The sequence below is a fragment of the Myotis daubentonii genome, chromosome 18 (assembly GCF_963259705.1).
Source record: "Myotis daubentonii chromosome 18, mMyoDau2.1, whole genome shotgun sequence".
Lineage (NCBI taxonomy): Eukaryota > Metazoa > Chordata > Mammalia > Chiroptera > Vespertilionidae > Myotis > Myotis daubentonii.
The window spans coordinates 7,351,986-7,375,647 of record NC_081857.1 but is presented as its reverse complement, the minus strand read 5'-3'; the positions used below and the strand labels follow the sequence as shown (position 1 = coordinate 7,375,647).

General features: G+C 44.2%; 1 protein-coding gene and 1 long non-coding RNA gene across 6 annotated transcripts in view; one reads left to right on the top strand and one right to left on the bottom strand.

Annotated features, from left to right (window-relative positions):
* Positions 1-3,573: 3,573 nt before the first annotated feature.
* LOC132220626 (uncharacterized) lies at positions 3,574-4,852 on the bottom strand. The gene is made up of 2 exons (XR_009449826.1): positions 4,628-4,852; positions 3,574-4,135 (listed from the first exon to the last, which is right to left on the bottom strand). It is a non-coding gene; the product is annotated as an uncharacterized LOC132220626 (long non-coding RNA).
* DCAF8 (DDB1 and CUL4 associated factor 8) overlaps positions 3,933-23,662 on the top strand; it is a 48,274-nt gene continuing 28,544 nt past the window's right edge. For 2 of the 5 annotated variants that reach the window (XR_009449824.1, XM_059673905.1), the window contains exons 1-2: positions 4,094-4,258; positions 5,147-5,220. The gene's annotated coding sequence lies outside the window, so the exon portion shown is untranslated. The other 3 variants (XM_059673907.1, XM_059673908.1, XM_059673906.1) reach the window with 3 other exon arrangements.

Genomic DNA, 23,662 nt, shown 5'->3' with positions numbered 1-23,662 from the left:
TGAATAAAACATTTTTTAAAGTTTATTTTATAAGACCTCTTGCTCTCTTCCTGTCTTCCTGTTTCCTGGCTGCTCCTTTTAAATACATTTTGATGGATTTCCTTTTTTTTTTAATATATTTTATTGATTTTTTTACAGAGAGGAAGGGAGAGGGATAGAGAGTTAGAAACATTGATGAGAGAGAAACATTGACCAGCTGCCTCCTGCACACTCCCCACTGGGGATGTGCCCGCAACCAAGGTACATGCCCTTGACCGAAATCGAACCCGGGACCCTTGAGTCCGCAGGCCGATGCTCTATCCACTGAGCCAAACCAGCTAGAGCTGGATTTCCTTTTTCTCTGACCACTACTAGTTGGAGTGCCTCAGGATTAGAGAGCTCAGTTTATAATTGTTTCTCTTTTTTTCCACATTAGCTAACTGAGCACTTCCCATCCCATGGTTATCTATAACTTTTACACCTTAATAACTCCCCAAATAATACCACCAATTGTTCCTTCTCCTGGGAGCTTCTGATCTGTATTTCAATTGTTTACTCAGCAGTTTCATCTCCAGCTTAATAGATCTAAAATAGTAACTGGGTATTTCCCCCAAAAACCTGCTCCTGTGCCCTCACCCCCAGGAGTTCTATCTCAGAAAATGGCATTGCTATTTATCCTGTTGCTCCAGTCTGACATATTTTTTTTTATCTTGGACCCCAAATTCAATCTATTAGCAAATCATTTCTGCCACCTTCAAAGTATACCCAGAATCCAACCCCTTCCTACCACATAAACTGCAACACTAGCCTTGTAGGCCTGCAATACCTTCCTAACTAGTCTTTCAGCTTCTATTTTGCCTCCCTGCAGGCAATTCTTAAAGAATCAACCAAAGTAAATTTCTTCATTGATAAATCATATCATGTCACTTTTTAATGCAAAACCCTCCATGGTTTCCTAGCACTGTTAGGGTAAAATCCAAAGTCCTTTCCTTGGTTCTATAAGTCCATAATTCATCTGACCCCCGTCTTGTTTCTCTAAACTAATTTCCTACATGCTCTTTTGCTTTCCTTACTGTTCTTTGAATACGCAGCACCTAGAATAGGACCTTACATGTAGTAGGAATTCAATAGTTGTTGGATAGAATAAATGAATGGAATGGTAGGGCATTTGATAGTTACTTTGTGTTCTAGCACTCTTCTAGATGTTTGGGTTACAAAGATGACAAAGACCCTGCCCTCACAGAATTTTATTCTAATATATATTTAGATAAAAAATATGTAATTATACGTTAAATGTTACAGGTAAAAAAATATTATGAAAGCCCTGGCCAGTGTGACTCAGTTGGTTGGAGGTCATCCCATGCATGGAAAGGTTGCTGGTTCGATTCCTGGTCAGGGCACATGCCTGGGTTGTGGGCTCAATCCCTGGTGGTGGTTGTGCAGGATATTTCTCTTTCCCATCGATGTCTCTCTCTCCCTAAAAATCAATATGTATATATTTGTAAATGTTATAAATAAAAATGCAGAGTAAGAGGATACAGGAGAGTGGTGGTGTAGGGTACCATTTTCTTTTCTTTGTGTGTGTGTAAAAGGTATCATTTTAGTTGGAATGGTCAAGAGCTGCCTCAGCGCCGAAACTGGTTTGGCTCAGTGGATAGAGCGTCGGCCTGCGGACTGAAAGGTCCGAGGTTCGATTCCGGTCAAGGGCATGTCCCTGGGTTGCGGGCACATCCCCAGTGGGAGATGTGCAGGAGGGAGCTGATCAATGTTTCTCTCTCATCGATGTTTCTCTCTATCTCTCTCCGTTCCTCCCTGTAAAAAAAAAAAAATCAATAAAATATATTAAAAAAAAAAAAGCTGCCTCAGGCAGGATTTGAGTAGAGATCTGTGGAGATTAAGTGGAGAGCTCAAGTCCAGTAAAGATCTGTTGTAGGATTGTAACTTGGTGTAATCACTATGGAGAACAGTATGGAGATTTCTCAAAAAATTAAAAATAGAGCCACCATATGACCCAGCAATTCCACTTCTGGGTAATTTATCCAAAGAAAACAAAAAGACCAATTTGAAAAGATATATGCACCCCTGTGTTCACTGGAGCATTACTCATAATATGGAGGTAACCTAGGTGTTCATCAATAGATGAATGGATGAAGATGTGGTATACAAACAATGGAATATTACTCAGCAATAAAAAAGAATGGAATTTTGCCATTTGCTACAACATGAATGGACCTACAGGGTATTATGCTAAGTGAACTAAGTCAGAGAAAGACAAATACCATATTATTTCACTTATACATGGAATCTGAAAAACAACAACAAATAAACACCACAAAACAGAAAAAGACTTATAGAGTACAAGTTGGTGATTGCCAAAGGGGTAGGAGGTGGAGGTGATGGAGGAAAAGCTTGGTTTTGGCCCAAAAATAAATGAAATGAAACCAGTGTTCTTAACTAGTATACTGTAGTTGTATATGTGGAAACCCAAAGGAATCTACAAATAAACTATTAGAATTAGAAAGTTTAGCAAGATTGCTGGATACAAGAACAACATATCAAAGTCATTTGCATTTCTAATATCTGAAGAAAACAATCTTAGATGAACATTTTAAAAAATATATATTTTTAGTGATTTCAGAGAGGAAGGGAGAGGGAGAGAAACATCAATGCTGAGAGAGAATCATTGATTGGCTGCCTCCTGCATGTCCCCTACTGGGCATGGAGCCCGCAACTCAGGCATGTGTCCTTGACCAGAATCCAACCTGGGACCCTTCAGCCTTCAGTGGGAGGCTCTATCCACTGAGCCAAACCGACTAGGGCTAGATGGATATTTTAGGAAAAGAAAACAAGTGCAAAAGCCCGGGGCTGGAACATGCTTCCGCTGGCGTGACACCAAAGGCCAACCAGGCTAGAGTAGAACTAGGCAGCGTGGGAGAAGTCGGAGAAATAGGTGCCAGATCCTGTAAGCCTGTGATACAGGCTACTGTGATCATTTTGATCCTTACTGTGTCATGAGCAGCTTGGAAGTTTTGACCTGACTTACAGCTTAAAAGGACACCCTGGCTGCCCTATGTTTAACTAGGCCAGTAGTGGAAGTAGGCAAACCTGCTAGGTGTCTATTGCAACAGTCTAAGTGATGACTTATCGTGGAGGGTAGCGGTACGGGAGGTGAGGTCAGATTCTTGCACGCTGGCCTTTTGATCAAAAATCCTCCACCCGGGCAGGCGGGGGCAACCTTGTCAGGGGTCTCCTACATGCTTTCTCTTAGGAAGCAGAGTATGCACTCCTGGGCCCATTCTTGGGAACCCTCAATATCCCACCCCACTTGAGAGAAAGAGCTACAAGTCAAGGCTCCGAACTCCTTCATTAAGCCGAAACCGGTTTGGCTCAGTGGATAGAGCCTCGGCCTGCGGACTGAAGGGTCCCGGGTTCGATTCCGGTCAAGGGCATGTACCTGGGTTGCGGGCACATCCCCAGTGGGGAGTGTGCAGGAGGCAGCTGATCGATGTTTCTCTCTCATCGATGTTTCTGACTCTCTCTCTCTCTCTCTCTCCCTTCCTCTCTGTGAAAAGTCAATAAAATATATTTAAAAAAAAAAATGGATACACGGAGGCTCTCCGGGTGAAGTGGGCCTCGAAGATATAGAAACCACTTATGGAAATAGTCCTCAAAGGAAATCGGGTTTTTGGAAAAAAAATCTGGCGAGAGAATTGCTTGTTCCCAGTATTCAGAAACAGGGCAGAAATGGAGGTTGCCCGGAAGGTTGCCTGCAGCCCGTTAGAAATACATTTTATTTCCACCCCCACTCAGGGAGGCTGCTAACAGATCTGCCTTGCGTATCCCGAGAGGTATGCGCGACCCTCCAAGAACTAGAAAAAAATCAACTTTGCCTCCTCGGCAATGCGCACGCGCGCCGCCGTGTTTTCCGTTGGCCGTAAGCCCCGCCCCCCACGCGTCCTTCGAGGAGGTTGGGAAGCCGAGAGCTCGCGCGACCACTCTCCCCTCCGGCTCCTCCACGGCAGATCGTCGCAAACGGGGCCGGAAAGCGTGGCGGCGCAGGCGCAGGCGCAGAGAGCGGAGGCGGCGGTGGCGGCGGCCGCTGGCCAGTGTAAGATGGCGGCGGCGTTGGTGGCGGCAGTGGACGGGACGGCCGGGCCTGGGACTGTTGGAGCAGCTGCTAGCAGGATGACCCGAGGCGGGAAGCGGGCTGCTGAGCCCCGCCGGCTCCCGTGCTTGTAACTGCCCCAGCCGGACAACCCCCCCACCCCCGACCGACCCGGTCCGTGCCTCGTTCCGGCTTGGCCTGCCACTCTGCCCTGTTAGGTTTCCCCTCAGGATCGGGGGGCTCGTTTCCCAGCCCAGGGCTCAGGGCTTCTCCCTCCCCGGAGCCAAGTCTCTGCAGGAAGGACTGGCTGCCCTTTCCCCCCGGCAGCCCCGGAACTGCCCTCCAGGGCCTGACCCACCACCCTCCAGGGACGTCTTGCCTCTTCGGGCGACGACCCGCTTGTGGGCTCTCCCCCCGGAGATCGGGGGACGCGGCTCGCCCTGGCCTCCCAGTCCCCTCGGGGCCCCCGCGCGATACCCCCCTTACCCCCCAACCCCCCCCCCCCCCCCGCCGCATCCCGGGTTCTCGGGCCCAGCCCCTCACCCGGGAGGCCGAGGTCCGAGCACCCGGGAGGCAGTTGTTGCCGGCTGGTCCCGTCCCCTTTGCCACAGAATTCCCGTCGCTGGCCTCCCCGCACCCCCGGGTCCTCGGGACACCGGAGAACGGTCCTCCCCGGGCCCGGTTAGCTGGAACGCGCCCGGTGGCTTGAATTTCTGACTCATGGCTGTGGCTGGAGTCTGTAAACAAACCGGCGCTGGAGCGATCACGTTCTCCCCGGGACCCACCCCTCCCCCTGCGCGCTGGCTTCTCCTCGGGCGGCGGGGGGTGCGTTAGTTCGGGGCGAAGAGACTCCGGTTTGACCTGTCCGTGGAGCGGGGAGGGTCCTTGCCGGGCTCGTTTTGTTTCTGGAACTATGTTTGTAGGTTATTGACTGAGTAGCCGGCATTAGATCCATTAAATAGCTCGGAGGTGGTCTAAAAACATGTTAAAATGCACTTATCTATTTTTTTACTGTGTTTGGTGGAAGAGCCCCGTTGCCACTTAAACTTTCCTGTTTCGCAGCCCTTCCGTGAATCGACGAGACCCGCGTTCTCGGAGCCGAGCCTGGCCCTTCCTGCCGCGGGAGAGCAGGGAAGGTGAGTGGGCGCTGAGCGCCTGGATTTCCGGGTCCCGGGTCGGGGGACTGTGCGACCGCGAGCCAGCTCTGGCCGCATTACTTTTAGGAGCTTCGTGGGCCGAGGACGTCGCCATTCTGTCGTGAACTCTTGCTGTGTGTCTGCAAAACTCCGTAAGCCCAGAGGGAATGTGTCTGCCTCGTTTGCGTTGTGCTCTGCCGGCGCGGATCTGTTTCCTACACCGTTAAAAGCTGCGAGTTCGTGTGGGGCCGGCCTTTCTTGCTCTTTACAGGAGAGTAGTTGGCGGCTTGGCACTCAGAGCCGAAAGCTGCCTTCAGTTGGTGTCCGGGGTCGGTTCACCTCCGAATTCCAGCCCTCGAGGAGGTAGTAAACTTTGGGTTAAAAAACAGAGCAGCAGCAGGCAGCAGCGGGAGCCAGGGTGGAAAGTCAGAACGTACGTGTCAGGGTCATTTTGGCAAGATTTTTGGGTTTCTAGACGCAGAGAATAGCCCTGTGGTGGGAGTTTATGGGATGTGACAGGAGCTGAGTGTCTTTGGGAGGGAGGGCTGGCTGACTCTTAATATCTCTGATTTGCAGTAGAAAAGGTTGAGCGTGACACTGGTGAGTTTTATTTCACATCCTGTTCTACTTAGAAAATGCTCATTATCAACTGGAATAAGATTATTATTGGTGGCACCTAGGTGTATCAGTAGGATATAAAGGGGAAAGTACAGCTTTAGAGCTGGAAGACGTGTGTTTAAATACGGTACTAAGATTTAGACCTTGGGCATGTTGTTTAAACTTCCCCCTTCGTTTTCACATCTCTAAAAATGGGATAAATACCACTTCCCACTGTTCGTATTGTAGGAAGGAACCTAGATACATCTCTAAATTATGGCTAGCACATGATAGACACATTTTTTTTTCTATTTTCTGTACACATCATTGATACGGCTTAGAATAAGTTATACATTCGTTTACATCTCTCTGCATTTTGCCTTTAAACATGTTTTCCTGGTTATTTTCTTCAATTCATTCTTTTTTTCTTTTTTTTTAAAAATATATTTTATTGATTTTTACAGAGAGGAAGGGAGAGGGATAGAGAGTTAGGAACATCGATGAGAGAGAAACATCGACCAGCTGTCTCCTGCACACTCCCCACTGGGGATGTGCCCGCAACCAAGGTACATGCCCTTGACCGGAATCGAACCTGGGACCCCTCAGTCCGCAGGCCAACGCTCCATCCACTGGGCCAAACCAGTTTGGCCAATTCATTCTTAATTGGTCAGCTTAGATGTTACGTTGCCTGTGCCCACCCAGGGTTGTCTACTGAACATGATTCAGGTTAGTTCAAGACCAGAGGACAGGGGAATATTCGATGTAGGTGTGTGTATATCTCTAAATGCATTCTTAAACTGAATATCTGTAAGTTTGCTTTGTTCATTGCTTCCTTCCTCTTGGTGTGTCTATTAGTGTACCTGACCAGAGTTGACACAGGTATTGCACAGGCACCTCAAGATACTGGTGGTTCAGTTCCAGAACACTGCAGCAAGGCAGTATTGCAGTGAAGTGAATTGTACTCTTTTTGCTGGTGAAGGGTCTTGCATTCAGTTTGTAAAAAACACACCATCTGTGAAGCACCATAAAGGGAAGCACAATGCCTGTAATTCCTTCCTCTCCTGCGTCAGTGTGGTTCACCACCTCTGCTCTAGCTACCTCTTGTGCCTTTTCCCTTTGCCGTGGAGGGAATATGTTGTTGTTTTCCCTGTGGGCTCTGCAGTGATCCTCATCAATAGATTATCAGAGAACTAGACCGTGAAAAGGTCTCCTTTCTTTCTGAAGTGAATCTGGACTAGGGGGTTAGGAAGACAGAGTTTTTATTTCACCCCCCAGTTGGACCATCTTAATGATACGATAGAAGTTTTTAACCTTCTCTTGCTGGTTTTCTTCCATGCCTTTTTGGAGCAGGTTAGGCCACATGAAAACTAAGAAAGTGTTGGTTAGCCCTATCTGGTTTGGCTCAGCGGATAGAGCATCAGCCTGTGGACTGAAGGGTCCCGAGCTCCCCGGGTGGGCTCCATCCCCAGCAGGGGACAGGCAGGAAGCAGCCGAGATCAATGATTCTTTCTCATCATTGATGTTTCTATCTCTCTCCCTCTTCCTTTCTGAAATCAATAAAAATGCATATTAAAAAAGTGTTGATTACATTGTGATGAAAGCAATTATATTCAAGCCAGGGATCAACTTAGAGTTGATCAACTTGCATTAACATCAAGCAGGATCTAAATTCTCTCCATTGAAAGATAAAGACTTGGGATGGAGACTGGTGAGATTACATTTTTATTATTTGTATTTTTAGAAGATTTTTAGGTCTATGTTGGGAAAGAGTGGAAAAAGGAAATATGTTGGAAGAGGCATCATTTTGACTATTCCTTATTATTCTATGTGCTAGATAAGAATTCTCCATCCCCTCCCCCCCAAGGATTTCACATATTCTGAAGATATTTTATATTTCATGGTGTTGCATAAGGATTGTTCCATTTTATTAGGAAGAATTTTCTAGCGTGGCTGAAGTGGGAGGCTAGGTATGCTTGTGACCTTAGTTCCCAACCTGACAGGGCATTTAATACAACGCTTTATTAAATGTGTAAAATTCAGTCCCAGTGCTGTGATCCTTAGTGTTGACTAGGATCAACCCAGGACAGAAGCCTGTCTTCAGAGAGCTGGAAAAAAGCAGCCTTTTTGTTGCCAGTTTAAAACAGTACTGGCATTTCAAAAGCAAATGGGACACCGCGAGTGGAAGACGTTCCATAGAAGTGTGCCCTGTTGTGGGAGCCTGAGATGATCAGTTTCACACTCTGTGGTCCTGTATGCCATCAGTGAGTTACAGGCTTTTAAAATCATGAAGTGACTAGTTAAACTTTGTTTTTAGTGAGTATTATTTATTTCTGGATATTATCTACTGTAAGAAAGTTACTCAAAACATGTCTAGGAAATGTCCAGATTATAAAAGACAGTTAGCCAAACAGAGATTTTTATTGCATAACATTAGTGTTAAGAGTTAGTTTTTAAGATTGAATTAGCTTTATTTTTAAGCAGATTATCAGTGAGGCAAGATAATCTGTTATTTACTCTTACCCATTTGGAGCCCAGGCAATTGAAACAATTGAATCAGCAACAGGCATGGAGGTAGTGACTATGCATATCTTAATTTCTGAGACAAATGTCAAGGTTTTTAGATTTAACAGTCATATTGAAAACTTTATCTTTGGTTTTTGTGAATATGCACAAGAATCTTCACCCTGGCCTTACCTTCCCCATGGTGTGTTCAGTGGTTAGAGCATTGGTCTGCCCACCAAAGGTTTGTGGGTTCAATTCCAGGTCAAGGGCATGTACTGAGTTGCAGATTGGATCCCAGCCCCAGTCAGGGCTTGTGCAGAAGGCAACCAATCCATGTATCTCTCTACATCAATGTTCCTCTTTCCCTCCCTCCCTCCCTCTCTCCCTCCCTCCCTCCCTTCCACTCTCTAAAAATCAATGGGAAAAAATATATCCTCGGGTAAGGATTAACAACAACAAAAAAGAATCTTCATTACTATTAAAGTTGGTCAGAAAAAGGGACTAGCTGTTCTTATTTACTTATTCAGCTATTCTTGTCTTGGAGTGAGAAGAAAGTCCTTGAGCAGTTTTTGAAAATTAGTGTGTGATGAATTTTATGAATTGGTCACTTATTTATAGCATTTTTTTTATATCTCTACCCCTACAGAACACAGTTTCTGAGCCAGAAGCCCAATTTATCGAGTACTACCTTGACCCCAGGAATGTGTATGTTAGAGATAAATTAATGAAGTTAGTCTGTCTCGAGTTTGCATGTAGGGCGTGGACCATGATTAATATGACAGAGATGGCATCTTTTAATGAAATGTGGTATGTCTGATGGGTTGGGTTATTGCAAAAATTTTCATCATTATATTTGAGAGGTTAGGTATTCGCTCTTACCCTGTGAGGATACTGTTTAAGGAAGTCTGGCCAAGTTCTAATGTGAAGTTATCTCACAAGTCCTTTTTTTGTTCTTGGTTTTCCTTAGCCATCTGGAAAGCGACTATGATTTACCTCTAGTGGTAGCCAAGAGGACATAGTTCTCTAGTGTCCTTTAAGCAGTGCCTTTATCAGGTATATTTTCACCTTATTTAACTCTGCCCTCTGAGTGCAGGTAGGAGGGCACTTCTTGATGTTTTTAGCCTTTCTTTGTTTCATTATAAATTGTTCCTTTGGCGTATCACCACTCTCTCTAGTGTCCTTTCCAGCGATTTGAGGGGGGAAAAATATTTGTTACTCATCACCTGAGGATATTTTTCCATTGATATTTTAGAGAGAGTGGAAGGGAGAGGGAGAGACAGAGAGCAAGAAACAGAGAGAGACACATCGATTGATTGTTTCCCGCACGTGCCCGACCAGGGATGGAAATTAAATTGAGCCCTTGAATAAAACCTGGGACCCTTCAGTCCACAGCTGATACTCTATCCATGGAACAAAACTGGCTAGGGCTCAAGAAGATTTGAAATGTGAATGGCAAAAACTGGTAATACTGGATTTTGATGTGAAAGTAAATCATTTTATAGTGGAAACACAATGGAATTTCCTTAGTTAATGGATTTTCCTTAGAATCATTTAAATTGAGATAAATGGGCTTAACCGTTGTAAAAAGTTCCTTATCTCTACAGCTGGAGATAGCACTAATGGGTTAGAATGAATTCTTAACATACTAAAATACTGTTATTGGAACCAAAGCCAATGAACTGAACACTGGAGGCATTGGTATTACCAACAGGAAGAGAAGGCGTCCATCCACAGGGGGAACAGATTTCCTTGTTCGTAGGATAGTCGATGCGGGACTTCCTTATCTTCCTCCTCCTCATCTGTGGTGGCTGCTTTGAAGTTCTCATCTTGGCTCTCCTCTCAACTTTTAAGAAAAGGAGGCTTATATTGTGGGTTCTTGGGTATATTGCTTTACCCTAGTTCATAGGACATGAATATGCTCAAAAGAAGATGTTAACAGAGGCCTCTGAATTCTTTAAAAGGCCAATGAGAGCAGTTAAGCAGGTAAGGACTTGGGACTATATCCAAAGTTCCATATAATGTCTGTAGGATCATTGCTGAGTGGCAGGCAATTCCAGGTTCTCTAGGAAATGTAATCTGGAACCAAGGTTGAGAGGCTAGGAATAAATAGTATAAATGCTACGAAGTACAGGCTGCAAACATTGTTTTTAATCCTCTAAACTACCTTCTGCAAGGTAATGACATCGCTTTTTACAAAAAAGAAATAAACTACAATAAAAACATATTAAGGCCCTAGTTGGTTTGACTCAGTGGGTAGAGCATTGGCCTGCAGACCAGAGGGTCCCAGGTTCGATTCCGGTTAAGGGCACGTGCCCGGATTGTGGGCTTGATCCCCAGTAGGGGGCATGTAGGAGGCAGCCGATCAGTGATTCTCATCATTGATGTTAATATCTCTCCTTTCCCTTCCTCTCTGAAATCATTAAAAATATATTAAATATATATATATATATATATATATATATATATATATATATATATATTTTTTTTTTTTTTAAAACCCTCTAAAGTAGATGGTAGAAGTACAATTCAAAACCAGGTCTAACTGATACTAAAGCTCTTTCTTTTATACCATATGCTCTCCTTTCTTTTCATATACTGTCTATTTTATTTAACTTACTTATTTTTTACTAGAGGCCCGGCGCACAAAAATTTGTGCACTGGTGGGAGGTGGGGTGTCCCTCAGCCTGGCCTGCACCCATTTGCAGTCCAGGACCCCTTGGGGAATATTCACCTGTTGACTTAGGCCCACTCCCCGGGGGATCAGGCCTAAGCTTGCAGTCAGACATCGTCTGGCAGCCAGGGAGCCCTCGGGGGATGTCCGACTAAAGGCGTAGGCCCCCAAGGGAGCTGTGATTAGGAAGCTGGGGTGACAGGAACCACGCTGTCCCGCCCCGCCTCCCTGGGTCGGGTCACACAAGGGATGCCCGCCACCCCAGGTCACAGATAATAGGCCCGGATGGCGGCATGGCAGGCGGGATGGCACTGACCCGCCCTGCCTGCAGTATGCAAATTAACCGCCAACAAAGATGGTGGTTAATTTGCATATCACGCTGATTAGCCAATGGGAGGTGTAGCAAAGGTGCAGTCAATTACCATGTTTGTCTATTATTAGATAGGATTATATGCTATCTTTTATTTTTATTCATTTATTTTTAAAAATATATTTTATTGATTTTTTTACAGAGAGGAAGGGAGAGGGATAGAGAGTTAGAAACATAGATGAGAGAGAAACATTGATCAGCTGCCTCCTGCACACCCCCCATTGGGGATGTTGCCGGCAACCAAGGTACATGCCCTTGACTGGAGTTGAACCTGGGACCTTTCAGTCTCCTGGCTGACGCTCCATCCACCTAGCCAAACCGGTCAGGGCTATATGCTATCTTTTAAAACAGGCTCTTCAATGAAGTGAAAAATAGAATTTAGTATTTTTTATAAAAGTATATAAATTATAAAATATGGAAGTATATAAAAATGTCTGTATACTTTCCAAATGACAATGTGAATAAAAACATTTTTTAATTATTTAAACACTAGAGGCCCGGTGCACGGATTTGTGCACCAGTGGGGTCCCTTGGCATGGCCTGCAGGGATCGGGCCCAAACCGGCAGTCGAACATCCCACAAGGGATATAGTAGTGTGCGAAGCGGCAGGCAGCTGGGGAGGAGCCCAAGCCTGGGCCAGGCGCCTCACAGCTCCTGCTTATCCCACTACTCGGTAGGCTCGCTGCCACTCGGCTGCGGTCTCCCTGTGCCCATGACCAACAAGCGGCCATGGACTTGCGCCCAGTCAGTCCTGGTCCTGGTCCCAGTCTGCATGGGGGAGGGGCAAGCAGGAGGATTGTTCGTGGGAGAAGCTCTCGCAGCTGAGCTCACTGGGCTCACAGCTGGCGTCCGGCACCTGTTGGTCAGCTGAGCAGCGCTCCCACTGTGGGAGCACACAGACCACCAGGGGGCAGCTCCTGCGTTGAGCATCTGCCCACTGGTGGTTAGTGCGCATCATAGTGACCGTTTGAACGGTGGTCGCTTAGGCTTTTATATATATAGGTGGGTCTTAGGTTATGATTAATTAGTAGGCCAGTGAGGTTTTTTAAAATTTTTTTTAATTGATTTTTTTACAGAGAGGAAGGGAGAGGGATAGAGAGTTAGAAACATCGATGACAGAGAAACATCGATCAACTGCCTCCTGCACACCCCCTACTGGGGATGTGCCCGCAACCAAGGTACATGCTCTTGACTGGAATCGAACCTGGGACTCTTCAGTCCACAGGCCGACGCTCTAGCCACTGAGCCAAAACTGGTCAGGGCGGCCGGTGAGTTTTTTAAGGAAGTAATCTTTTCTTTTAAATCTTTATTGTTGAGATTACTACAGATGTCCCTTATTTTTTCCATCATAATATCCATCTACTTGGTTCCTGCCCCAACCCAGGCCTTCACCACCCTGTTGTCTGTGTCTATAGGTAATGCATGTATGCATATAAGATCTTTGGTTAATCTCTTCCCACCCCTTCCCACCCCCCTTCCCTCTGAGATTCATCAGTCTGTTCCATGTTTCCATGCCTCTGATTCCTTTTTATTCATCAGTTTATTTTGTTCATTAGATTTCTTGTTCATTTCTTTTGATTTTTAGATTCAATTGTTGATATATATGAATTTGTTGCCTTTTTATTGTTCATATTTTAATCTTTTTTTTCTTCTTTTTCCTCTTAAAGAACACCCTTCAACATTTCATGATTGTTGGTTTGATGGTGGTGAACTCCTTCAGCTTTTTCTTACTGTGAAGCTCTTTATCTGACCTTCATTCTAAATGATAGCTTTACTAGGTAGAGTAATCTTGTTTGTAGGTACTTACTTTCCATCACTTTGAACATTTCTTGCCACTCCCTTCTAGCCTGTAACGTTTCTGTTGAGAAATCAGCTGGCAGGTCTATGAGTGCTCCCTTGTAGGAAACTAACTGCTTTTCTCTTGCTGCTTTTAAGATTCTCTCTTTGTTTTTAACCCTCGACATTTTAATTATGATGTGTCTTGGTGTGGGCCTCTTTGGGTTCCTCTTATTTGGGACTCTGTGTTTCCTGGACTTGTAAGTCTTTTTCTTTCACCAGGTAGGACGAAGTTTTCTGTCATTATTTCTTCAAATAGGTTTTCAATATCTTGCTCTCTCTTTTCTCTTTCTGGCACCCCTAAATGCAAATGTTGGTATGCTTGAAGTTGTCCTAGAGGCTCCTTAACTATCTTCAAATTAGTGGGTTTTTTTTCCTTTTCTTTTTTTAAAAATTACAGTGATGGCCAAAACCGGTTTGGCTCAGTGGATAGAGCGTCGGCCTGCGGACTGAAAGGTCCCAGGTTCGATTCCGGTCAAGAGCATGTACCTGGGTTGCGGGCACATCCCCAGTAGGAGATGTGCAGGAGGCGGCAATGTTTCTCTCTCATCGATGTTTCTAACTCTCTATCTCTCTCCCTTCCTCTCTGTAAAAAATCAATAAAATATATATTAAAAAAAATTACAATGATGAGAGAGAATCATTGATTGGCTGCTTCCTGCAAGCCTCACACTGGGGATCAAGCCCGCAACCCGGATATGTACCCTGACTAGGAATCCAACCGCGACCTCCTGGTTCATTGGTCAGTGCTCAACCACTGAACCACACCAGCTGGGCGCTCTTTGCTCTTCTGATTGGGTGTTTTTTGATTCCTCATATTCTAAATAATTGATTTGATTCTCAGAATCCTGTACTCTATGGCATTCTCACTAAGATCCTTGAAAGTTCCACTGCGTTCCTTGAAGCTCTCATTAAGATCCTTGAGTAACTTTATAACCATTGTTTTTTTTAAAAAAATATATTTTAATTGATTTTCTTACAGAGAGGAAGGGAGAGGGATAGAGAGTTAGAAACATCGATGAGAGAGAAACATCAATCAGCTGCCTCCTGCACACCCCCCACTGGGGATATGCTTGCAACCAAGGTACATGCCCTTGACTGGAATCGAACCTGGGACCCTTCAGTCCCTAGGCTGACGCTCTATCCACTGAGCCAAACCAGTCAGGGCAATTGTTTTGAACTCTATATCCAGTAGCTTGCTTGTTTCCATTTCTTTCATTTTTAACATATTTCTTTGTTTCCTTATTTTGGCTGCTTCCATGTGTTTGTTTCCATGTATTAGGTAGAGCTGTTATGTTCCCTGGCATTGATAGAGTGGCCTTGTCTAACAGGTGTCCTATGTAGCCCAGTGGCTCAGCCTCCCCAGTCACCTGAGCTGGGCACTCCAGGGGTGCCCCTGTGTGGGCTGTGTGCACAGTCGTCTTGTAGTCGAGCCTTGATTGGCGTCACTGGGAGAATTGGCTTCACTGAGGAATTGGCCTCCAGGCCAGTTGGCTGTCAGGACCAACTGTGGCTACCATGGAAGAGCTGCTGTGCAGGAGACACCCTATGGAGCAGGATGTGCTTCAGTGGAGCTTTGGTGCTCACTGAGTCTGCCCCTTGAGTGTCTCTCTTGTGGATGTGTAGAGTTGTCATCTGGTATGGTCTGAAGCTGTCCCCTGGGTGTACTGGCTCTGGGGCCTCTGGGGAGTGCAATGGGGAGTGCAAAGTCAGTCACTGTCTGGGGCCATCCGCCAGGAGGTACAGAGTGGTCTGCAGATGACTGCTATTTGTATTGGGTTCGGAAGTGCCCAGGTGAGGCCTAGCTGTGAGACAAGGCATGCTGGTGCTAGGTCTTGCTTTTATTGACTCTAGCTGCTGCTTATTTAAGAGATTTTAGGAAACTCTAAAGCCTGAGCCAGGACAGGCCATTGATATGGAAAAGCGGCTGCAAACAGCTTGGGTGGGCCTGCAAACTGGATGGGGCAAGGTCTTAGGGAATCACCAGGGCAGAGCCAACAGTGTGGGCCATGCTAATGGAAACTCAGATATGGCTGCCAATCAGCTCTGCCATGGGGGAGGTCCCAGCACAGGAACAATGACCCCTGCAAGAACCCCTGTCTGGGAGAAAGCCGCCTCTGAGTTCCTGCCCCAATGCCAGACAGTCCAGTTCCTCCCCACATGTCCCTGGATTCTCCCAAAGCTGCCTCCCAGTGCAGGAGCTTAGAGGAATTGAGACCATGTAAGATGGTGTGTGGGCCCTTTAAGAGGAACACCTGGGACTCCAGCAGCCTCCGTGTCACTCAGCCATAATCCCCACTGATTTTTACAGCCCAAAGTTATGGGGACTTCTCTTCCCAGTTCTGGAACACAGCTGGGGGTCTGGTGTGGGGCTGGGCCCCCTTGCATCTCATGGGAGACCTTGGAGATATACCTCCCGACTAAAGAAATGCCACATGTGGGTGTTGGGTCAGCCTGTTCAACCAGTTTCAATGTGCTTTCTTTACTTCTCTAGCTGTAGGACTTCCATTTAGCCAGATCTCAGGTGGTTCTTACTGATGGTTGTCCTGTAATTTTGATGTGATTTGTGGGAGGTGATGAGTACCAGTGTTTAACTATGCTGCCATCTTGGTTCTCTGGCTAAGGAAATCTTTTTATATTTATATATTTTATTGATTGCAGAGAAGGAGAGAGAGAGAGAGAAACAGAGAGAGAGAGAGAGAGAGAGAGAGAGAGAGAGAGAGAGAGAGAGAGAGAAACAGAGAGAGAGAGAAACAGAGAGAGAAATAGAGAAACATCCATGATGAGAGAGAATCATGGATTGGCTGTGTCCTGCACGCCCCCTACTGGGGATCGAGCTTACAACCTGGGCATGTGCCCTTGACTGGAATTAAATCCAGGACCCTTCAGTCCCCAGGCTGACACTCTGTCCACTGAGCCAGACCGGCTAGGGCTAAGGAAATCATCTTAATGGACTTGACTAAACTGAAGAGATAGCTGAATCCTTTTATGACTCTCAAGGAGAAAAACCAGGATTCTTACTCAGTAACTGAGGTAATTCCATAGGAAAGTTGTTTGACTCTTACAGCCTTTTCTTAGTATACATGTTTCTGTACTTCTCTGTAGCATTTGAAACATGGACCATCCCCATCTTCTTGAAACCTTTTTATCTCTTGACATCCACAGCATTTAACACTCTAGTCATTCTTTCTACTTCCCTGCGCCTTTCTGTCTCCCTCTCCTTTCTTTTTCCTAGAGGTAGGTATTCCCCCGGGATTCTTTCTTTGGACTTGATTCTCAGAGCTTTCTTGGGTACTTAATTTGTTATTTTTACTTATTCCCCTTATTTTTAATTTATTTTTGTTTACCCTCACCCATTTTTTCCATTGATTTTTTTAGAGAGTAGAAAGGAAGGAGGAGGGACCGAGGGAGGAAGAGAGAGAGAGAGTTATCAATGTGAGGGATATAAGGGAGGCACGTCAATTTTTTGCCTCCTGCAGGTGCCCTGGCCAAACAAACAGGGGCCGGGTATCCAACCTGCAACCCAGGTACTTGCCCTTGACCTGGAATTGAACCCAAGACTCTTCCATGTGTGGGTAGATGCTCTAATCACTGAGCAACACAGGCCAGGGCTATTTGCTTATTTTTTTCTTTATTGATTAAGGTATTACATATGTGTCCTTATCCCCCCATTGCCCACCCACCCACCCCCCACTCATGCCCTTAACCCCCTGGTGTCTGTGTCCATTGGTTAGGCTTATATGCATGCATACAAGTCCTTTGGTTGATCTCTTCCCACCTTCCCCTACCTTCCCTCTGAGGTTTGACGGTCTGATCTATGCTTCTGTCTCTGGATCTGTTTGTGTTTATCAGTTTATGTTGTTCATTATATTCCAGATACGGGTGAGATCATGTGATATTTATGTATCTTTCTCTGACTGGCTTATTTCACTTAGCATAATGCTCTCCAGCTCCATCCATGCTGTTGCAAATGGTAAGAATTCCTTCTTTTTTACTGCAGCATAGTATTCCACTGTGTAGATGTACCACAGTTTTTTAATCCACTCATCTGCTGATGGGCACTTAGGCTGTCTCCAAATCTTAGCTATCGTAAATTTTGTGTATTTGCTTATTTTTAAAGTGAGGTGTAATTTAAAGGTATTTGATTTTGAAGCTTCTCAGTACAAATAATTTCCAAGTTTGTATCTCTGGCCCCAATTTATTTATCAAGGTTCAGACCTATATTGGTTTTCCTCTACATTGCTGACATGTCAGCTTAGATTTTAAATATAATTAAAATAAAATTCATATCTTCCCCCACATGCAATCTTCTCATTTATGGCACTTGATTTCCTCTAGGAACCTAGGCTCAAACTTGTCTTTTTGATCTTTTGAGCTTTATAGCAGCTTATTGAGTCAAATACTATTAATTCTATCTCTATAATGTTTTCTACATTGATCTCCTTTTAATTTCCTCTGCCATCAACATAAGACAGGTTCTCATTGCTTCTTACCTTGGCAACAATAATACTAGCTTTTAAACTTGTTTCTCCTTCCTTTTCTGTCTATTTCAGTCCATTTTACTATCATTGACAAAATAATCTTCCTGATGCCTAATACACATACACCTTCCACACTTCAAAAAATAATTTTTTTTAAAATTGATCTTAGAGGGAGGGAAGGAGGGAGAGAGAGAAGCATCAAGTGAGAGAGAAATCTTGATTGGTTGGCTCCCACACTCATCTGGACCAAGGGTCAAACCTGCAACCTGGGTATGTGCCCTGACTGGGAATCGAACCCACCATCCCTTGATGACACTCCAACCACATTGGCTAGAGCACCTTCTATACTTACCAACTCTATCCCGCTATCTAGCCAAACCAGACTATACATGCATTTTCTTGAATATACCAGGTTTCTTCATTTCCTATGCCTATTCTAATGCTGGTGGGATGTATTTCTCAACTCTACCCATTAAAATCCTATCCTTCCTGCCCTGGTTGGGTGTCCACCTGTGCACTGAAAGGTTTTCCATTCTATTCCGGGTCAAGGCACATGCCCAGCTATGGGTCAGTCCCCGGTGGGGAAGAAGGGTTGTGAAGGAGGTGACTGATGTCTCTCTCTCTCTCTCTCTCTCTCTCTCTCTCTCTCTCTCTCTCTCTCTCTCTCTCTCTCTCTCTCTCCCTCTCCCCCTCCCTCCCTCTCTTTCCCCTCTTCCCCCTCTTCTTTCTCTGAAAATCAATGAAAAAAATCTTAGGAAATAAAGTAAAATCCTATCCTTCCTTCAAAGCTCAGCTTAAAAGCTAATTTCTCCATGGAAGCTTTTCCTTTCTTCCAGAAATTAAATATAATCCTTTCCTCTGATCAACTGCAACTGCATTATATGTACAGGGTGTCCCCCAAAAATGTTAGGCACTTTAATAGCTGATAGCTCAGTTTTGAAAATGAAATATATTTAAATAAACACTGCCTTTATAATTATTCAAAGTGTATATATACATTTTTTGGAACTATATTTATTTTAAATTTATTTTTAATGATACATGTATCTCTTATAGTTGGTTGTATGCTCATTTTTCTAATTGACTATTGGCTACAGAAGAGTGGTGACTGCCTTGTTCATATCTGTAGCTCCTATATTGACTTGTACATTGTTGTATTACTAGCATGTCTGTGTACAGATGGGCCACTGGGTGGTGCCAGATGCCTATAATTTGGATAAACAAGGGAGGCTGGATGTACAGTTGGGTTGCCCTGTGTTGTCAAATTTTTTGCACAGTAGGAATAGAGATTAATTTCCATGATCCAGAAACATTCATAGTTTCTTTCTGCTCCTCTCTCCAGTTTACCAGAGGAGGCAGTGTAGTATATTCAGTTCCTCCAAAGACTAAATAGAAAGTGGCCCAGAACTAAAGGCTCACCTTCCCATAAACATGTATATTGTATGAGTTTCATCTTCCTGGGAGTCATCCCTTTGAATTTCAGTGCCTGGGGTTCTCTGTCTGATTAATAAACATTATATTATTTGCGTGACTGGGTGCCCAGGGTAAATCAGGTTCCATAAATGAAAAACTAGCAAGTGGCTGGCAGGAGGAGTCAGGAAAGTTGGCTCGTAGAAGTGTCTGTTGTTAAGTAGAAGAATAGTAAGGTAAGGGGGATGAATTAAAAATGAGCCATATCATGCCCTAGTCAGTTTGGCTCAGTGGATAAAGTGTTGGCCTGCAAACTGAAAGGTCCCAGGTTCGATTCTGGTCAAGGGCACATGCCCGGGTTGTGGGATCGATTCCCAGTGGGGGGCTTGCAGGAGGCAGCCGATCCATGATTCTCTCTCATCATGAATGTTTCTACCTCCCTCTCCCTCTTCCTTCCTCTCTGAAATCAGTAAAAATATATTTTAAAAAATGAGCCATTTCAGCTTGAAAACAAAAATTTGGGATGGGGAAGTAGGACTGGTTGATTCCAGATGGACTGTGTGACTTAGGACTGAAAAGCAAATTTGTACTTTGGATGGAGATCAGCCCTGAACAGCTGTTCAGTTACGAGTGGTATGGGACATCTGTCCTCTCAAGAGGAACCAAAAAAGACCGTGTGGCTCTCAGATATCTGTCTTTCTAATAATTGAAGCATTTTTGAAGATTATCTTTCAGTTTCAGAGGAAATTCTAAAACTTTGTCTCATGTAAATATGGGTGTCTGTATAGGAAAGTTGGGCCACCTGAGCTGCAAAATGAAGGCATGCACAGCAAGACTGCTAGACTGGCCTGGGAGAGTGCTGGGATTATGTAACTCATGGGAACTCATTGAGAGCTCAGAGCTTAGTGAAGAGATCAAGGACTAATATTTAGATGGTGAAGTTTCTATTGGATATGAGGTAAGGTAGAGTTAATCATTTTTCAGAGATTCTAGACTCCAAGATGAATTTGAGAGAAATTTAAGAAAAAGAAAAGCATAACTATACATATTAATCGTACAGCCATTAGAATTACTTTGAAATGCTGTGATATTCTTAGCTGCCAACAACAATAATAGGGGTGGAGACTATTTATGAGTTTAGGATTCATCTTACCTCGGATGTGGTTGCACTTTCATTTTCAAACAAGAAGACCTGACATTTTGCTCTCGGTTACTGTAGCATATGGACCACTTGAGCTAACTTCTGTTAACACTCACAGCCTTGCCCAGCTGGAGTGGCTCAGTTAGTTGAGCATTGTCCTGTGCACGGAAAGGTTGCCGGTTCGATTCCTGATCAAGACACATACCTGGGTTGTGGGTTTGATCCCCAGGGGAGCATATGGAAGGTGACTAATAAGTGTTTCTCACATCGATGTTTCTCTTTCCCCCTCTCTCCCTTCCTCTCTCTAAGCATGTCCTCGGGTGAGTATTAAAAACAGTAATAATCACAGCCTTAAAAATTTAGTCTCTTTTATTGTTGGGTTTAACACTTGGCATGATTTATCTCCCTTCCTCCACTTTTTTCCAATCAGATTTATTGAGGTATGATTTACATGGAGTAAAATTTACCCTTTTTTTCAGTGACCTATTATGGATTCTGACAAATGCATAGTTACTCAATATCACCATGATTGAAGCATAGAACATTTTCATCATTCCAAAAAGTTTTCTCCCACTTGTAGTCATTCCCTTCCCTACGGTACCCCTTCCTCCAACCCTGACAACCACTGGTCTGCATCCTGTCCCTATAGTATATCTTTTCCAGATTTTCTATAAATGGAATCATATTAGGTAGCTGTTTGAATCTTGCTTTTTTTCACTTAGCATAGCATATTTGAGATCCACCGTGTTGCTGTGTGTATCAGTAGTTCATTTCTTTTTATTGCTTACTAGTATTCCATTGTGTGGATGGACCACAATTTGTTTATCCATGACCTAGCTGAAGGACATTTGATTGTTTCCAGTGGTTGATGACTCTAAGTAAAGCCACCAAAACGTTTACCTACAGGCTTTTGGGTGGACATGTATTTTCATTTCTCTTGAATACATGCCTGAGTGGGATTCCTGGGTTGTGTGGTAAGTGTATGTTTAACTGTAGAAGAAACTGCCAAACTGTTTTCCAAAGTGACTACCATTTTGCATCAGTGTATGAGTTCTAATTGCTCTACTCCTTGTTAGCATTTGATAAAGCTTGCATTATTATTTCTAATATATTAACATTCTAATAGGTATGTGGAGGATTCTCATAGTGGTTTTAATTTGTATTTCTCTAATAACTAGTAATATTAAGGATCTCTTCTAGTGATTCTTATTTAGTTGTGAAAGATTATAAATATATTCTGCTTGCTACCCTTAATATGTATTTTCAGATGTTTTCTTTTAGTCTGTAGCTTGTCTTTTCATATTCTTTTTAAAAAAATATATTTTATTGACTTTTTACAGAGAGGAAGGGAGAGAGATAGTTAGAAACATCGATGAGAGAGAAACATTGATCAGCTGCCTCCTGCACACCCCCTGCTGTGGATGTGCCCACAACCAAGGTACATGCCCTTGACCGGAATCGAACCTGGGACCCTTCAGTCCGCAGGCTGACGCTCTATCCACTGAGCAAAACCAGCTAGGACCGTGGTCGGCAAACTGCAGCTCACGAGCCACATGCGGCTCTTTGGCCCCTTGAGTGTGGCTCTTCCTAAGCCTTAGGAGTACCCTAATTAAGTTAATAACAATGTACTACCTATATAGTTTAAGTTTAAAAAATTTGGCTCTCAAAAGAAATTTCAATCGTTGTACTATTGATATTTGGCTCTGTTGAGTTTGCCGACCACTAGGCTAGGGCATCATCTTCTTTTTTTTTTTTTTTTTCTTTTTTTTAAAATATATTTTATTGATTTTTTACAGAGAGGAAGGGAGAGAGATAGAGAGTTAGAAACATCGATCAGCTGCCTCCTGCACATCTCCCACCGGGGACATGCCCGCAACCCAGGTACATGCCCTTGACCGGAATCGAACCTGGGACCTTTCAGTCCGCAGGCCGATGCTCTATCCACTGAGCCAAACCGGTTTCGGCGGCATCATCTTCTTAACAGTGTCTCTTGAAGAGTAGATTTTTATTTTTGGTATATTCAGTTAATTTTTTTTTTTAAGAAAAGGAAGCAGCCTCAGTGGTTTTTAACAAGGAGACACTTGGTACTTCTTCCTCAAAATACTCTTACATACTGTATTAACTCTCATTCTTCCTAGTTTACACTTAATATTGTCATCTATTTGGTTAAAAATTTAAGACCTTTTTCTTATTAAGTCAAGAAAAATCTAGGTCACTGGAATAAATTAAAATGACACCTGAGCCTGTTTTTCTCCATCCCCCAATAGTTTACTCTTTAACCTTCAGTTTGGCAGGGGTTATGGTTATTTTTAGAGTACAGGCAGTAGAGCTAATCTAATTAAGCTTCCCCGGCTACCTGGGGCAATGAGCTCATCAGCTCTTCCAAGCTCAGATTGGTTTGTTCTGGACTAGATTTTACATGGAAATCTGTCAAAGTAAAACTGGATTTGTTGGCAGTATAGTGCATTAAAGAATGAAGAAGGGCCCTGGCCGGTGTGGCTCAGTGTAGAGCGTTGGCCTACACACCAAAGAGTCTCAGGTTCAATTCCCAGCCCAGGTCAGGATTCGTATAGGAGGCAACCAGTCAGTGTTTCTCACATCGATGTTTCTCTCCCTTCCCCCTTTTTCCTCTCCCCTCCCTTCCCCTCTCCTTCCCTTCCTCCCTCCTTCCCCTTGCTAAATTCTGTGGCCCCTGAAATGTGACCTTTAGAAGCTATGTGCCTATATCAACTTAGTGATGAGAGTTAACATAAGCATTCACAGGGTTTTCTTTGTTTCTGATTTAGCACTGAATTCTGTCAACTTTTCTCCTCAGAGTTTCTTCTTGTAAGAACCTTAAACCAATTTCCCCAAAAGAAGAGGTCTGTAACCTCTGGGTATGGGTTGAACCTCATGGCTCTCCTTTGCCCGCTTCTCAGAGCTAAGCCGGCACGAGGCTTTGGTTCCTCCTGGTCATGGAGGCTGGGAAAGCCTCTAGAGCAGCGGTTCTCAACCTGTGGGTCGCGACCCCTTTGGCGGTCGAACGACCCTTTCACAGGGGTCGCCTAAGACCATCCTGCATATCAGATATTTACATGACGATTCATAACAGTAGCAGCATGACAGTTATGAAGTCGCCACGAAAATAATTTTATGGTTGGGTCACAACATGAGGAACTGTATTTAAAGGGCCAGAAGGTTGAGAACCACTGCTCTAGAGCCATTGTAAGTCTAAAGATCAGGCAGGCTGGGCTTCTGTAGAGGTGGATGAGACTCAGTTTTGAGGAAGGCTCTCGAACTGCTTTAGTCTTCTCTGGGAGTGAGTAATAGTGGGGTGGGAAGTGTAGCACGGTTGACAACTTTGATTCTAGAGGTGAGAAAATACCAGATCTGTTCTCAGTTGGCCATAAGGCATACTTATGATCTTAGTTTTTAATCTTCACAGAGTAGTGCAA